Here is a 19,274-nt window from a genome sequence, read left to right on the forward strand (position 1 = left end):
ATGTAAATTACTTATTTAATAGTGTTAATAATAATGAGTTTGGTAACGACGGTAAGTTTATGAAGGATATATAGCCTTGTTTAATTAAGCTGTTGGAGATGACAATAATACAGTGACGGGAAACTGCTCTAATTAGGAAGCCTGCTGGTGTGGGAGACTGAAGTTTTAATTTAGTCTCAACCTACCGTCGCATTATAGACTAGCGTCTTTTTTTGCGCGTTTTTTTTCCACATATATCATTGCAGTTCAGCGTTTTCTGGGTCTTACGATTTTCTTTGATGGCTTATGAATAAAATTTGTAAATTGGTCGAAAAAAAATTATTATGTATTATGCATCAAATATTATGGAATATATATTTCCAAATTATTAAAAAAAAAACCTTATTTATATTTAAAAAAAAAACTTCTTTAATAATAAAACAGACATATCCTTTCGTATAGTGTAATCTAGTTTATTTTAATTTTTAAATTTCGTACTTATTAATTAATGTACATTAAAATTGTACATATTTTTAATGCCACTTGTAATGTTTTAATTTCAAATTTTATTTTATTCGTTGCTTAATAATAATGACTTTAAATTTAATTCTTAAATATCGATCGAATTACTCGAGCAATGAGATAAAAAAAAAGATTTTTTTGCCCATATTTACAGATAGGCGTCAACAATTGTCACAAAATAAGACGAACTGGATTATTAGCAACTTATTATTTGTATAAAAAAAAATATGTAATTACTTGAATGAAAGTTTTAGTTTTTAATTTTTCTTTGCTTTTATTTGCAATTAGTATGAAGATTGGTACGTTTAACAACTGTGAGGGTCATCCTGACCAAATTAGTAATGAACGAACGAACGAACAAATGAATGAATGATGATCCTCTCAACAATGGCCATGAATAGGATTGTTATAATGGTGTTACACTACAATTACCTTATTTACCATACCTTAACTATCACAAAGAGCAAATAATTTGGTAGGGTAACATGAAAATTCAATCGTCAGTTAAATCAATATAAGTAAATATATTTTAAAATGTGATTTAAAGTTTGTACTGGAATTTAACATATTTTTGCCGTTGATTAATTTTTATAATATACTCTTAAATAATAAGGAAATTTATCATAACAATAAACATATTACAGGAAATATATATATATATAAACAATAATACTTTTATAACATATACGAGTACATATGTTCGTAACATGTCTAGTGAGAACTTGAATGAATGCGAAGTAAATTTTAAATATTTTTATTTATTTATCAGTAAAACCAATGACAGGCTTTGAGATAGTGAACTAGTGCTGCCCTTTATCGATAATAGTGACGACATAGTTGGCCAAACCAAACATTTACGTGTCGTTTCCGTCGCATTTTGGTGATTGTATCTTATTTAATATAATTTATGGCAATAATGACAAGTGATAGACAGTTAAGTTGTGATATTGTCATAAAAAAGGATGGAAATGTATAATTATTATAAATAACTCAATAAAATATTTTTTTTACTTTATTAATATATGAATATATTATTTTTATAGTTTTTTTTTAATTTCAAATCGAATTGGTTAAGTTCGTAGATAGTACAAGATTTTCAGGAAGAGTTGAAGCATCACATATCAACAAAAATCTCACAAAGACGGTTGTTGATTTTTCGGAAATATATTTTTACATATTTTTTTGGATAAAAAATAATAATATAATTATTTTGGTTACATTTATTAATTCGTGTATTTCCATGTAAGTCAGATTACCTAAAAAAATATAACTTTAGAACGACAGAATGCATTTTAAATATTTTGCTATTTAATAATAATAATATTGTCAATTAAATTAACACACATAATAATTATATTAATGAATATCACTTGAAAATTAATTAATATCTGTAATTCTCCAATCTTAATATTTCATACCTTTGTATTGTGTTCAATCAAGTTACATCTAGCCTTAACCCGTTATAACTGGCCATTTACCTGGATATTTCCAGGTTTAACCGGTTATAACCGGCCGGCAGCCACGTGTTACTTAACGGGTCAGGGCTAATGGAATATCGATATCGATACGTGAGGGAGCCTCACTATGTTAGGGACATTATGTAATTTAATCAATCGAGACTTTATACTAGCATCGGTTACGTCTCAGAATTTATGTGAGAATTTCAATCAATTATTTCGATTAGGACCGTGTGTTTACGTAAATTAAGATAGGGCTTAAAATTTTAACGAGCAAACATCCAAATTTGACGTGTTAATATTATAGTTTCATTTGTGAATTAAATTCTTGCTTTAAGTTTGACAAATGATTACATTCCTGGAAATACATAACAGATTCTCGTTTACTTTAGGAAGAATTCAAAATGGGATCATTTTCTTCTGTTAGAAATATAACTTATCGGTAGTCTTAAAGCCAGATAATAGAAGGCTCTATAGGCTAGTAACGTTGAACTGTCAATAACATCCACAGTGATTTATTGGACGGGTCTGTAAACAATTTGTTTTTATCAATCATCCTGGTACATGGAAGATAAAACCCACTGTAGGTTATTAATTGCAAGCTATAAAGGTGATTTTGATTTATTTATTTGATCAGAGAGGATTTTCGGTGGTAGGAACAAAATATATTATTAAAGGTAAAAGCCTAAATAAGACTATGTTTTTCCCACGGCCCCGCTTTCTCAAAGGAATGTATTTTTCTTTCGTATATAATAATTATCCCTGGATTAGCATTTATTATAATCTTTATCAAATTTGTGATAAATGCTCGTCACATACTTAATGAATAGGAAAATATACGAAGAAATTATAATGTTATATTTATAAAATATGTATATATAGAATATATATAATACACTATGGATAGTGTATTTCGGTTATTAATTAGTTAAATTGGATTGTAATTATGAATATGTGGAAGAAGTAATTAAAACTATGTTAGTTTACTTATAATTTCAACCAAAATTCAACTTTAGTTGATGGAAATATTACGTCTTATTTGATTTATTTAAAAAAAATGTGACTAAACGTGAAAATAATGAATACGTTAATTTATAAGTGACATGATAATTTCTTCAAGCGAGGTTATTGGAACATTTGATGTTTTATAAAAAAAAAAACAATTTTTTTTTGTGAATAGAAAATAATGGAAGATAAAATTTCCCTTTTGTGAAATTCTTAAAAACGTGCGCAACGCGAGACACACGAGCTGAATTTCAAATTATCAAGTAATTGAAATCAACAAAAATTTTTTATTTTTCCTTTCGGTTATTTTGTTTTTTTCTTATAAATATTTCTTAAGGACGTCTCCGTGTTCAGTGATTATCTACTAAATTTAATTAAAACTTATTTATTTTTGATTATATTTTAAAATAGAACAAAATTTTTTGATGGCTCTGTCAAATAATTTCGTAATATATTTTATTACCAAAAAAAAAAAAATCTACTTACGTTATCATTTTATTCAAAAAGTATTTAAAAGTTATTTAAAAATTGTCTAATTATTTAATCATTTTATTACATCTTATTCATTGTTCGGAACCTTACTTCCCACTGATAGGCTTTTGCTATAAAAGAACATGATTTTTTTAATTTCAGAAAGTGTTTAGGCAGAAAAAATGTTAAGTTAATAATAGTGTTAAGTAAATGTTAATGTAAAAAAATAAACAAAATAAAATCAAAATATTGATAATTAAAATTATTATTTAAATTTAATATTAATTCTTAATGATTTTAAAGCTAAATTAATAATAATTTTAACTAAATAAAGCCATTCATTCAACTTGATTGAAAATCTGTTAATGCTGCTACATTTGTTAGATAAATTAAATGTATTCAAAATCCATCGCTTGTACCATGACGTTTCTCTATATTTTCGTTGTTAGTGGCAAACCTGTTTATATGAAGTTTTCTGTCATTAGATTTAAAGTAGACGTTTCTACCCTCATCGTGGTAGGGTATGGTACAAAAAAAATTAGTGAAAATTTTTATCACTAAAAAGATATTTATATGTAAATAAAAGTGGTTTTTCTGTTGTGGTTACTATGATGTCTGTAATTGTAAGAAATACACATTTACCACTATTACGATCTATAACATTTTGCTTTGCTAATTAATTAATCGTGCTCCGACTTTAGTTGGTGAGTTGAGCATTCTATATTTTAGCCGTCTTGAAATGATGCTGTCATTAAATAGGATAAATTAAAAAATTTAAATCTATCTGCGTAAATAAATATTATTTGTACATCATTAATATTAATATCATTGTGAATTAATTTTTTTATTATCTCGAATTTATCCTATTGAATTTTAAATCAAAGTGCATTGCAAGTGCAAGATCAAAATTGTTAAGGAAAATATTTTAGTACAAGCTTTTTTCATCGACCATATAAACATCGAATCGGAATGATTGCAAATCAATTTCATTACAAGAAAATGTCTATGGAATAAAATATACCGTTTCTTATCAATATTTAGGGCCCATCCCGCGAGGGATGCGGTACATAAATCCTAACACAGGAAGATATGTTGTTTTATTAAAAATATTTTCATTTTGCCCGCGTTTTGGTCCACAAACAAAAAAAATATGCAAGCAATCAACAACCCAAAACGTTAAACATATATCTTTGTATATCGTCCATTGATGTTGATTTTTATTTAAAAAGAAATATTAACAATTTCTTTGAACCATTTATTAGTTATTTTTAAGAAGTCAAGTCTTCTCGGAATGCGTTTCTGGTGATCCCTTAATATTTGAAAAAAATTTGGGGAAAAATTTGTATAGTTTATGAAAATATTTTATTGCCTTATATCTCACTTTACCAGACTTTAAAAAAAAATCATTAGTAATTTACTAAGTAACATGATTTATTATTGAAATCGTTTTAAAAAAACATAAGTAAAATTTGAACAAAAGATAATATTATTTAGTTATTCTGAACATTTTCCTTGAGTTCTCAAACACGGAACAGTTTCTAAAGGGCTCTTTGCTTAGTTCAAAACGAAGCTACGTCTCATCTCCTCTAGTGGTGTGTTCTTGAAATACAAACTAAAGTATTTATGTCATTTATTCGAATATATATGATTTTATTTTACTGAAGTTAATATTATTATAAAACATGAATTAATATATAAATAGAAAAAATACTTATTTATTAAAAAAATATGAGGTGCTTGATATTATTTATTATTCTCACTGATTTAAAGTGTTTCAATACAACCTGTTGTTGTTCTATCATGTTGGTAAATCATTAATCCTACAAAGTTATCTCAATATAGGGATGGGTGAGAAAATTTCTGGTTTGTTTTTTCAGCAACTATCTAACAAAACACGCTAATATTTTGAGATCCCTAAGGTTCCACCATAAAAAAACAAAAAAAAAGTAAAAAAATTTATGTGAGGTTTTATATTTAATTTTTTTTTAATATTAAAGTTGAAGTCGCTTCCCTGCCAAAACCCATTTCCTCTTTCGCTTTATTCAATGGATGAATATAAGTATATTTTCTGTCATTATTTAAATACTAAGTCTGGCCATAAATAATGTTGGAGTGAAATATAAACAAAATATTGCTTTTGTATATGGAATATTTTATTTTTGTGCGGTCGTTCGTTGTGTGTCATTATTTATGCTCCACTATATACTCAAATATTTTCTGATATAAAAATGCAGTGAGGTGATATATAATCGCTGTGATTGCATAATATAAAGTAGGTATATATCCAAAAATAATTTTTGTAAATCTTTCATACGTCTGGTATTTTTTTTTTTTTTGATGACGCAGGGAAACTCTTTTTACGAGCCGTCTCACCGGCCTATACGTCTGGTATTAGTCCAATGTTTTGTAACGAATTATTGATAGATATAGTGATACTTTGTGGCAGAAAATGAGCTGGCCATCTACGCAATGCAGTGAGGTATAGAATGCGAAGGTACCCTGTTCGAGAGCAAGTTTTGTTGCTTGCTGTTTTCTTCAGCAATATTTGTCTCCGCGTCATAAAGCTAAATCAATACCAAACCCATTCTCGTTCAAAACCAAACATTAGCCTTCATCAGAGGTGAAGACTAGCCGTCATCTAGTCGTGGTCTTAAGCCATTAGATTATGATGTATTGTTGGTTTTTAACATTTAGTCTTGCTCTACACACCATGATAATTTGTAATCATTACCACAGCCCATACGATGGACAGCAAATAATTTTACCATAGAACGAGGGCGTTTCAATGTTGAAACGACTAAATTGCTGCCAATGCAGACCAATTCGGATATTACTTTAATATGTTCAATGACTTTATGCTAGTTTTAAAACATTATAATGGTAATAAATGTTACGTACATTGCAAGACTAAGTAGTTGAAATACAGGAGAAGTCTCTCGTTGTGTAAGAATCTCAGCGTCAGCTTCAATTTGAAAGAATGAACGTTCCCGTTCTGTCATTCGCGAGAGGAAACGTGTTGAATGGAGAGGAATGACTAGAAACATGTTGGCTTTATGTAGAGTGAATGAAACTTTAAGCGTGGGTATGTGTCGCTTACAATTCTAGAATTGTTCACTCTCGCTTGAATGATTTGAAGTAGATTTGAATTGTATTGAACTTTATCCATTTTAATGAGGAGTAATTTATTCAGTAGTATGTATGAGGCAAATAAGCCAACTTTAAAACTTCCAAATATTTTGACATGGTTTATCCTTATTAAAGAAAATATGTTATCAAGAGACTGAAAAGCACTTTAAGGCTCAGGTGTGATAACATAACTCTTGAGGGAAGTGCTGTTTTGTTATCTTTAGGAGATTAAAGTAAGTCATCTAGTTATAGCGATGCTTTGTAAGGATAATATTTGTCTTATCATTTAATGTTAAACGAGATCCAGGGGAAACTCATTATTGATAAACTTGCAAATAAAATGAAATAAAACTCCAATAAGACTAGCATTTTATACGAAACGGAATATTCTTCTATTTCTTAAGTAAATATATATATATGATTAAAGATACCAACAATTTTATTTTTCAAAGTTTTGCTGAGTCTAAAAGTCCCAGTTTGGATAATATTATTTCTGTCTCACATAAATTTAACAGCAGCGTTTGGTCCATAAAGGGGACATACATAATCATCAGAGGCTTTGAATATATTCATATTAATAGCAGGATTCTGTTATAACAAAATCATTCTAGAAATAGGCGAGTGGCTGTTTTGTAGAAAGCAAGCGAAGCATAACAAACGTATTTGGATCGATCCAAGCGTAAATTAAACTAATTTAAAGATTTATCTTAATATCTTTCAGATAATCATATATAAGCAATTTAAACTAAGTTAAATTAAATTTACTAGTGTATCACTCTTTTAAGTAATTAATTTGGACGAGACGAAGACAGCATTTCAGAAGAATGTCCGATGTCATACTTTATATTATATTGTAGGAATATGAGAGGGCAGGAGAGGGATAAACGACATATAAACACTTGTCAAAGGAGATTAGGGTTATCTGTTCGTCAATCGATCTTAGTTTTACAGAGTGAGTAATTTCACGATAAGTTTAAAAACCATATAGCTGAAAGTTATTAATTTAAAATTAGTGTTAGTTTCATGTAAATTTAATATATTAATATCGAAATTGTATCGAATATTATTTTTTAGAAAGTCAATACTGATCTTGTTTCTAAGAATGTACGTGTAAAATTTCTATGCACGTTTGTAACTATTTTGAAATGAAAAGTTTATCTTGATAATAACCGTTATTTATCTAGCAAATAAAAATCATTTGTGTGACATAATTAATTACAAAATTTAATGTACTTAACATTGGTTATTGGCTTGATAATTGTATTTTAAATGATGTCACGTGGTCATAATTTTGATAATAACTTACAAAGTGAAAGTCTATTTCTATTATTCTAGTATTATTCGGATATACTACGCGGATTTTATTATTTAAAAACTACATAATCCCGACGTTTCGGTTACTTTGCAGCAACCATGATCACGGGCAGACGAGGTGTGAATGTCTGTCAGTATTAGTAGTATCAGTATCAGTAAAAATTATGTAGTTTTTAAGTAATAAAATCCGCGCAGTAAATCCGAATAATACTAGTTTCATTTAAATGAATACTCGCGAAAATCTTAGATCTCACTATTTCTCATCCCTTGATCGTTTTTCTGTGCACTGTTAGACGGTCAAAGTATTAAAAAAGTTTCTCGTTAGTATAATTCATTATTAATGATAAAATAAAAACTTACTTACCTTTCCCCTTGTACTATCTTTGTTCTTAATTACATATTCACTGCTTGGATAATTTAAATGGAAATGTTATTATTGCAAGAACATTATAAGTAAATAAAATACAGAAACATAACATTCTCTATAGAGGTGAATAAAATAGGACTATTTATATTAATATGCCTGAAATACGTTACATAATATTTCAGAAGCCTATATTCTTAAATTATTTTAACTTTAACGACAGCTTCTAGCTCAAATACCGGATATTACTCCCCGTTCACAGATGTGTCTATTTGCATCTAAATTGTTTAACTACAGCTCTGAAACATCGCTTAAATATGCAGCGATAATTAATTTACTGGTTAAGTGTAATTAAGAGATGGAATGGACGTTATAATATAATATCATACCAGAATTCTTCTAGGGTAAAATTCATAAAACTGAAAGGTAAAATCGCAATATAATACTGGTAAATCCGACATAGCAATTGCGTGTATAAAGAAAATTTTATATATATTCTACACTTGGATTTCGGTATTATGTGTTGCTAGTTTTAATAATATGTTTTATTTATCAATAAAAATAGATATGCAAAATTTTTAAACATAAGTCGGACTGACAAACAAATCAAAAATTACGTATATGCTTACAAAACTGTGACTTGAGCCTGTCCAGAACTAACATCAATCCATTATTAAGTCATACTTCGAAGGCAGCCCTAGTAGATTCGTTTCAAATTTGGTTAGGTAGAGAGAGGAGCTTGGAAGGTGAAGGTGAGCGTTTAACGCGCATTAGATAGGGGAACCCCTTAAACCTACACCTGGGTCGCAAGTCCCGGGTACTGTTGAAGCTCCTCTCCCAGCAACGCGATGGACCCGGCACCCGCACGGTGAATCCATGGATTGCTGAGAAGTTTCATCTCGTCTCGTAACATTTATTTTAATATAACATAGAGACACTTGTAATTAAAATATAGGCAGATTGCAATTTTCCAGTTAGGTAGCTACGTAATATATTAATTTTCATAAACTAAAAATAAAATACATATTTTTAATAATTTAATTATATTTTTATACCTCCAAACTTAGTAAATATCCGTCCGTGATTATTTCACAATTGTTTTATAAGAAAAGTTAGGATAAAGATTTAGAAATTCTGGAAGTTATTTGTGTAACCATGAATAAATATACTAAATCAGGCATAACAAAAAAAAAAATTAATTTTAAAAAGTGTTAGGTAAAAAAAAATCCTAGTAAGCGGTATTAATTAACTATCGGAAATAATACTACGCACGGAATTTAATTATTTAGATAAGAAACGATATCGTTTCTTATAAAAAAAAAACAAGTTATTTTGAAGCTGAAATGAATACAAACGATCCCGCTGGTAGGTTAGTTTAGTTGTTTAAATTATAGCTAATAAATAATAACTATTCATTTATCGCGGCCTTACATGATCCACGAAAAATATCATATGATTTCATGGGATAAAAGTTTCAAACATATTATTTTGTTCCTTAATTCAGTCATAAAAAACACGCCAATAAAAAATCTGAAGATGGTCCCGGCACCCGCACGGTGAATCCATTGAATGCTAAGAGGTTTCGTCTCTTATACGCGGAAATGTTATACGTTATTATTTATAGGCTGCCCCTGGTATCTTGTTTCGCTTCTTGGATAAAGGTTTAAAATTAGAGTGACGTATAAAATTGTGCTTTGAAACTGTTCAATTTGGAAAACTTGGCAGGATTTTAAGAGCAACGCCTCTGTAAATGTTCAAAGAAGCAGTTTTTCAAAGCGAACGGGTGTACAATCAATTTCAGCCAACTTTTAGACAAAATCTCAGCAATAAATTTTGAGATAGAGATATGTGAAAATGCATTTCACACATTCAGTTCTTTCATATATCACAGCCAGACTGAACCGATATCAAATAAGGAAGTTTTTAGTCTGATAAAAAGGATACCTTTAGTAAAATATGTGACTCATTGTTTTTTTTTTATTTTAAATATATTATAAATTTAATTTTAAATACGACAATTTTATTAATAATACTTTTAGGTGAAGGTTTGTTCACAGTATTTTTTATTTATTACCCATAAAAATAGATGATATTTCTTGAAAATATCACTTCTCTCAATGTTACTGACAAAGGTATAAAAATTTTTGAACAATTTCTTTGTATTCTACGTGCTTATTTGTTTCTCGTCTTTCACAGACAATTTATTATACTTTATTAAAATAAAACATATTATATAAATTGGAAAGTGATTATAATATCGTAATTTTTTGAGAATGCATTTAATATTGCAGTGTATTAAGTATGAAATGCCATATTTTTAAAATTTAAAATACTCATCTGAATTACTCTAAAAGGCATAAGAACATATTCATGATCAAAACGCTTCACATATGATATCAAATTCTTACTCTATATTGTGATATTTGTTGATGTCATGAGATACGTTATAACAAAAAAATATAGCTGTTTCAACAATTACATACTTTTAATATTCTTTATAATACAACAAATCTTTTAATTAATAGCATCAACCTCTACCAGACTTTAATATTGTTACAAAAATTATAAAGCTATTAACCTAGTCATTTAATTGATTTGATTAAAGACTAGTTTATATAAAAAATTAAAGTGTATATTCTTGTCCACTAGACGTGTCCCTTAAAACTAATATAAAGATATTGGTCACTGTCAATCATATTTAAGCTCGTCAATGTCATGACATCACCTAAATATGTTTATCTACTATGTCACATTTCTGATTAGAGCATCCTGTATCTCGTGTCATATTACTGCCCCAACTTAACATATATAAGAGTATTTGATTTTTTTTTTGAAGTTATACTTCTTTTGGCGCGTTGGAGAAAAATGATGAGAGTGAATTTTTACGATGCGCGCGCACACCGACGGATAAATTCTACATCGTGAAGTTAGTTCTAGGTGGTATGAAAATTGATAACTATGTTCAAGTTGTATATTCTAGTATTTTCATATTGAGAACGCGTGTTTCATAACAGTACAATTAAACATTTATTTATGAATAAATAAATATTATTTTGGTGTTTTTATTTTTTTTTTTCGTTTTGTTTTATTTCTGATATATTAACAAATTTTATGTATAAATAAAAAAATTAATAAATTTTTCAATACTTGTTTATATTAACCTTAAATGCTGAGTGTTTATTCTATCTTTGATTTTAACTATTTGTTAAAATTTGATTTATTGAAATTTCAATTATTTTTTATATTTTTATTATAACAAACAAATTTTATTAAATATCTCTAAAAATAACGTGCACTCAGCTTAACATGATATATATTTATATAAACATATATTTTTAATTTATTAAAGTAGTAAGTAGTTGAAATAATCAAAAATAAATTCTGATAAATAAACTTGAATAAATTTTATCTTTTTTAAATAAAATCTTTTCGATTAATTTTAATATTTATCGTTAATCACTACTGCATTTTAGTTATTTTTTTTCCATACGCCAAAGAAGTATAACTTCTAACGCGTGTACATAAGTACACACACCATTTTTTTTGTTAATGAATCCAATAATGACTATAGTTTAAGAAAGATATATTTTTAATTTAAAAATGTAGAGTAAATTAAATTACTTATTATTATTAACATTACCTTCAACTGTTAAAAATACCAAGCGATTGTTCATGAAAAAAAAAATTTATATACTTTGTTAAAATCTTATATTTATTTATAAACTATTATCCATATTACATTATTTCACTCTGGGATTATACTCTGAATAATTTGATTCCTGGACCAAGTAGCATTTAGTATTCAAATGTTTTATTGTGGATATTAAGTCTAAAAAATTTAATCAATGGTACCAATGTGTTTATTTTGGGTGATAAAATTCTTAATATGTATATATATAAGAACTATTTACCACAGTTCGATACAAAGTAAGTCTTCACAAGAAAGATTTTTTTTTAAAGATGGTAAAAAAAAAACCTTCAATAACAACAGGCCTTGATGAAGAAATTTGCTCCCCAGGTACGTCACTATATTATTCAGTATTTTTGCACTAGTTTTTTCATGGAGCAAATAAAAGAAGATGAATAAACAATTAGCAAAAAAGTTTTTTATTGAGATCTTTTTTATTTAATAGTATTTTATAAAAATATCTCTTATTTTGTGAATTCGTTTTTACATTCCTTGATTTTTTTTAAAAATTATCTTACGTAAATTTCGTTAACATAATCTAACTAAATTAACTCCTTGGCGTGAGTGAGGAAAATTTTGTATTTAACCCACTCTCATGACATAACACACATACTTTCTTATATTTTTGCTTTTGATTACCAAAAATGGTATAAGGAATGAAAAATATTTGTTCCTTCATACCTTATGTATACGATTTTTATAATGCAAATAATATTTTTTATTAAACGTACGGAAACCTCATCCGTGTATTGATTTGCAAATTCAATTTATATGATAATTGATCCGGCGACAATTCATGCTTTAAGCCGGGCGTGTAATCTCCAATCACAGCCGAAACGAGGTCATAACATTATTATAAATAATTTTAAAGACCTTTACACATATCTCTTTAATTCTACTAAATTCACATGTTTCAGTCGTTACTAATGTTCGGTTTATGTTATATATAAAATATAACCAAACGACATAGCCTCTACCCACCCAGCACTTACAAATATTAAAAATGTGAGCAAGCAATTATAGTCCTTACGTTCTTTGAAAAGCGAATATGATGATTTTAAAATTGTATGCTGTTTTACCCGGGTTAATATTAATATGTAGCATTATGTTGTATCTAGTTGGTTCACGAAAAATGAGGATATCAAATTGTAAAGAGACTTGAGATGTTTTAATAATTCCAAAAAGTTTTACTGAAGTTCGTTCAATATTAAATGTACGGCTCTAAGAATTCTATATTTTACTTATCAATGAGTTACAAATAAAATACTTAATTGTACCCTTTATAAAGAAACGTTGATATGGATACTTAAATGAAAATTTAACACACTATTATATCACTGAAGGTGATTTATCTATACGTTATTTTACATATTTTGAATACAGTAATTAATAGACAGTTAGTTTTAAACTGGCATTAAAATTTTATATAAAAATAATATAAAATATACTTGAGTGTATTTATTTAATATCTTAATATAAATACTAAAGCCTGCCACAAACGCATTGAAGTTTATTGCTCGTTCACGCAAAAACTATTATGCAGACTTCATTGAAACTTTACAGTAATGTAGTTTAGACGTCACGATAAGATAAAGGCTATAATTTATCTCGAAATTCCGTGTAATTACTGTAGCTGACAGTTGTATTAGACGCTGACTATACACATAACCGCACCTTGGTTACCATATCTATTGTTTTAACATTTGTTTCTAAGTATAAATTGCAAGCTCAAACGGACGAAGCCGCGTTCAGTGACTAGCCAACTATAAATTAATAATTATTATGGTTTAAGTAACGAACGAACAAATAATTTAAACCTTGTACATTTTAGAATAAGAACTATAATTGTATAGGGAGAATAATTCCTAAGATTTTCAAGAGTGCATATTTAATTTTAAAGAGATCGAAACCTGGAGGTTATGCTAGTATAGCGAAAATATTAAATAAAAACGAGTATTGGTATGGAACAAAAAAATCGAGAGAATTATTTATATGAGTAAGTTGCTTTTTAGCAATTCTGAAAGATATATTTATGACATAACCATAACAAAATAGAAATTTTAAAAAAATATATACCATTTTTTTTATCAATTTTATATTTATACTAAGCGTAACCTATAGCTATCGAAGTAGGACTACGCATCTTTTATTCTTCTTCATTCGATATCAGCTGTACTATGATAATATTACAAACACATATATACAATATATACACATACATACAAAAAAATATTCGTAACATTTACATAGAATTACGTTATAATAGTATTGATCCACTAATTCTATGAACAATTTTATTGCACCCAGTTGTTATTTTTTCTAGACACGAGAACGCTGATGTTGTTCCATGTCAATCAAAATTATTGATTTGTTTGTGACCTTAATATGTTACTTATTACTTTCAATATATATTAAAACATCAATTTAAAGTAATTTATACATTTAATTGATTAACCAAGAAGCGTCCAAATGATAGCATCATTATTTATTAAAATAAAATTCAGTTTCTCATCATCATCAGCCTATCGGAGCCCACTGCTTAGCAAAGGCCTCTTCTCACATGGAGAAGGTTAGAGCATTAATCACCACGCTTGTTCAAGACGGTTTGGCGATTTCAATCTTATAATTTGAAATTATAAGAACAGGTTTCCTCACGATGTTTTCCTTCACCGTCCGTCAGTGGTATCTAAATACTCTTAGAAAGTACATATGATTCGGAAAAGATCACATTGGCACTTGCCAGGTTTCGAACTCGCGTCCTCCTAACTCCTTAACAATATGCATCCAAATTGTTAATTGCTTCTTTGTCACAAATGCAAATTTTTTTTTTTTTATTTTTACGCTAAAACACTATTGCTATTATGACTTATCTACATACAAATTCCATCAAAATCGTTTCAATAGTGATGCAAACCAACTGACAGACAAACATATTACTAATAACAGTAAATCAAAATCTATATTTTAGGTACATATATATATATATATATATATATATATGTATATATGTATATAAAGATTAAAGAATAACCTCGACACACAAACTAGACATTTTTATCAACAAATTATAATGTAGGTCATTTATGAACCATTTTGCTTTCATAAAAATTAATAAAAGTTTTATGACACAAAACAATCGTTTCTAATAAAAAATATACATCAATCAGGTCAAGGTTCGCTAGGTATTAATTTGGATTAAAAATAAAAACAGCTTCATTAATTCTTAACAAAACGTGTGCTCGTACAATGGGAATTAGTCGAAGTAAAATTAAGATAATGTAATCTCGTCCGCCCGTGATCACGGTTGCTGAAAACTAACCGAAACGTCGGGATTACGTAGTTTTTTACAAAAATTAATCACGAATAGTTTATCCGAAAAATACTAGTTTCATTTAGATGAATGAAACTCGCGAAAATCTTAGATCTCATGATGTAATGTAAGTTTACTAAATCGTTTTCAATGTCAGAATTTTATTTCCAGCTGTCTCTTAAGAGATAGACGTTACATATCTCTTGGATTTACAATCTCGTATTGGAATGTACTCCGATAGAATTGATTTGAATCTTGTTGTACGTGGCATACAATAGACCCGCTGCGTACATGATAGCTTTTGAGAAGGAGCATTTTTATTACGTTTTATATTTCCTATTTTACATTTATTTTATAACTAGTTTTTGCCCGCGACTTCGTACGCGTTGATTTCGTAATAAGTAATGTATAACTGACCGGGCGAGCTCTATTAAGCCTTAGAGGCCTTAAATAACCAGATATTGGAATTTGTGAAGTACTTTTCGATCGAACAGAATTAAATATCCTATGTCCGTCTCCTGGTTCTAAGCCGTCCCCCCGCCAGCAGTTCTTGAGTTATAAATAGTGTTACTAACACCACTTTCTTTTATATACACAATATATTATTAATATACAAATATATATATATATATATATTTTAAATCTATTGATAAATATTTATTAATTTAGACATCACTATCAGATATTAAAATAATTAAAGAGACTCTTCTTAAAAAAAATACTAGAGTTAATTTTATACAGAACTTTTTTTAATTATGTATTTATATTTTTAAATAATTAACTAACAACCTTCACGGCGTTAAGTGTTAATTAGATTTATATATATTTTTCAGAAAATGCTTTGGAGTAACTTCATTAGTAATGATAATAATATACGAGTATATGTATTTAGCTTTAAAGATGAGTGTACCATTATCTCAAGAACGATTAACTTATAAAGTCTTATTTTTTTCGAAAGAGAGAATCATGGCAGTCTTTCTTTCTTCCCTCCTTGTCATATTCTTTTCTTACATTAAGATACGTTATTTCCACCATCAATTGATTAAAACTTAACAATTTAATGTTTTAATTATAAAAAGACTTTACTTTTCTCTACCGTACTTAGTTCTATTTAATTTAAATCTCCATTGTTCCTCTGGGTTAACAACCTTATGCAACCCTTTTTAATGTCTGATTCTCACCAATTAAAAATAACTTTTCATCCAGCCCAACAATTGCCCATCCACGAAATGTTGACTTGTTAATTGGCTTGCGTCATACTCATAACTTCGCAAGAGCTGTTCGTTAAAAATGTTTATGTCATTGAAATTAAAACAATATATTTTAGGCACGAGCAATGTACTTTTATGTGCTCACTGATATTCGTTTGAACGAGCATGGGCTACTTTATAATATATTATAATAAACGCCATCTATTATCTTTGAATAAAACCGGTCTTTATTAATCAGTTGTTTTTGTAACAGCACTGTCGTCTACTTACCTGTCTAGTTTTCAAAATAATGCGGGATGTTACATAATATTATCAAGACTATAAAAATAGTTTGCAAATAACGATCCCTTAATTATGTTAGTACTAAAAATCAACGATAAAAGCTGTTTTTGATGGCAATTATTTTAAACGTTTTAGTTTTATATAATATGAAGCACTTAATTGGTTTCATGAATTAATGTACTTACATTATTTATGAAGGTTCCAACTGATTTATTTTCTTTAATTCATTTTGAAACATTTATATATAAATAATATTTTTTAATCAAATGTTCTGAGTTGATGGCAAAGAAAGCAAAAGTATGTTACTGTGTCGCAGTTTAATAAATTGTCTAATTGTTTGTTGTAACTAAACAAAACATAACAAGAAGTGTCGGCGTTGCTTTGTCCAAAAAAACATTTCGTTCTGTGAAAGCCACTCGAAATCTTGAGAGTTAATTCAGAATTTTCTGACAATTTAATGTCTAAATACGACGAAATAAACAGTTCTTTCTGATAAAATTTTACTAGAAATATACGTGAGATATATATATATGAATAGTCCTGGTGGACTGGAGGAATAGTCGTGGTGGACTGGAGGTTGAAGGCCCGGGTCTCATAGGTGAGAGCGCGGGTTCGAAACCTGGCAAGTACCAATGTGCCCTTTCCCAAGTTATATGTACTTTCAAGAGTATTTAGACTCCACTGACAGACGGTGAAGGAAAACATCGTGAGGAAACCTGGACTTATGATTTCAAATTATAAGTTTGAAATCGCCAATCCGCCTTAAGTAAGCGTGTTGATAATGCTCTAACCTTCTCCATGTGAGAAGAGGCGTTTGCTCAGCTATGGGCTCCGACATGCTGATGATGATGATGATACTTAAAAAATTACATATCAATAGAAAAATCACCTGCAGCCTTACATTTTAGTATTCAAATTAAAATATTACTAGCTTAATACATTAACTGAATATTAATGAAAAAGATGAATATTCATTATGACTTAATCTCTAAAATATTTATTGCTTATGACTACCAATTCTTTGTAATAAATAAAATTCGTATTTCTATACATTTTAATTAAGAATATATAAAAATATTATATTTATCATGCCGTCCTAGCCTGTCATAGTGTCTAGTGTCTCTTTTCATTAACAAAGTGGAGACAGATATTTCAATAAAGTAGACCGTTTGGTAAAATTCGATTTTAAAATAATCAAAGTCAAAAAAAAATACTATGATTAAACCTCCCTTTAATAAAAACAATCTAGAGGTTTGTTTATTTATTTTTTTTTTTTTGCAAAACAATATTTAAGTGGTGGGAATTTTGCAGTTTTAAATTTTTGTTGTAATCCAGTCACGTATAGGCCGCTTCGGGGCGCTTCGGTTTTTTGATTACTAGACCGGAAAGGCGAAAGACGTGGCTATTTTTTGTTGTTCTATTTTGATAATTATTTATTATCCGATATGAACACTGTCCTTTATATCCAAAAATCTATGAACATTAGTGATTGTAATGAATTAATAAAATTTAAAATATGCTCAATTAAGAATAAGTTTTTTTTTGTTCAGATTATTCATTGATTTCAAATCAATTTTTCCTACTTATCCTCATTTCTAATTTTAGAGAGTTTAAGTGAAAATAAAAAATTATCTCGTCTACAACAACAAAAAAAAATTAGAATTTTTGGAACATTAATAAAAAAAAAATGAAATTTGTGATCATTTTTGTAACGTTTTTTTATGTAATTGCTAAAATTGAGTAGTTATGTTTAATGGCTTCACTGAGTTTTAGTATTGTTGGAAACCTTTAAATATGTGATAACCAATCAATCACATCACGGTACATGAGGTATGGAATATTAATACTGATGTTTTAATTAACATACCTATGAAAGGAATACACTTAATCAAGATATTGAAAGAGTAGATTTAAAATTAATCTTACAATATTTATTAATTATATAAAAGTTATTTCATCCTTTTATTGGAAAAAGCACTCCTCAAATCTAGAACACGAACGATGAAACGTAATAATATTGTAAATAGAAAAATATTATTATCTAAATTATAAGACTCTGTTCTTTAAATTCGTTGTTTGCTGGTTGCATTTTACAACATAGTCCATGTATCCTCAAAGAATATAGTCGTAACGTAGCTCTGATTCTCTTCACTTCTACTACTCACTGACAAGAGATTTTCCTAGATACATATTTTGAAAATGCCAAAGAATTATTGACAGACATTTCATTGTGTATAGTTTTTTTTTGCAGTTGAGTCAATTGCTATACTTTAAGATCATAATCTCTTACGATTTTCTATCCAATGAAGATACAAGTGATGATTTAAAGGAAGCTGATTTTCTGAATTTGTTTACCGGTGAGTCAATTTAAGTTTGAGAATAGCTTTGAAAACTTTCAAGTGCTATTTCAAATGTGTACAATTTCGTACCTTATATGTGTACACATTGTTACAATTCACTGCAAAATAAAAAAAATTGTTTAAACTTCTTTAGGTGAGAAAAAATTAAGTTATATAGATATTCTTTTAAACTTGGGAAACCTGCG

The 19,274-nt window shown here is 28.1% G+C and overlaps 1 protein-coding gene across 6 annotated transcripts in view; it reads right to left on the reverse strand.

Annotated features, from left to right (window-relative positions):
* LOC116776442 (synaptotagmin-7) overlaps positions 1-19,274 on the reverse strand; it is a 468,926-nt gene that overhangs the window by 57,041 nt on the left and 392,611 nt on the right. The gene's annotated exons all lie outside the window — the stretch shown is intronic.

The sequence above is a fragment of the Danaus plexippus genome, chromosome 30 (genome assembly GCF_018135715.1).
Source record: "Danaus plexippus chromosome 30, MEX_DaPlex, whole genome shotgun sequence".
Taxonomy (NCBI): Eukaryota; Metazoa; Arthropoda; class Insecta; order Lepidoptera; family Nymphalidae; genus Danaus; species Danaus plexippus.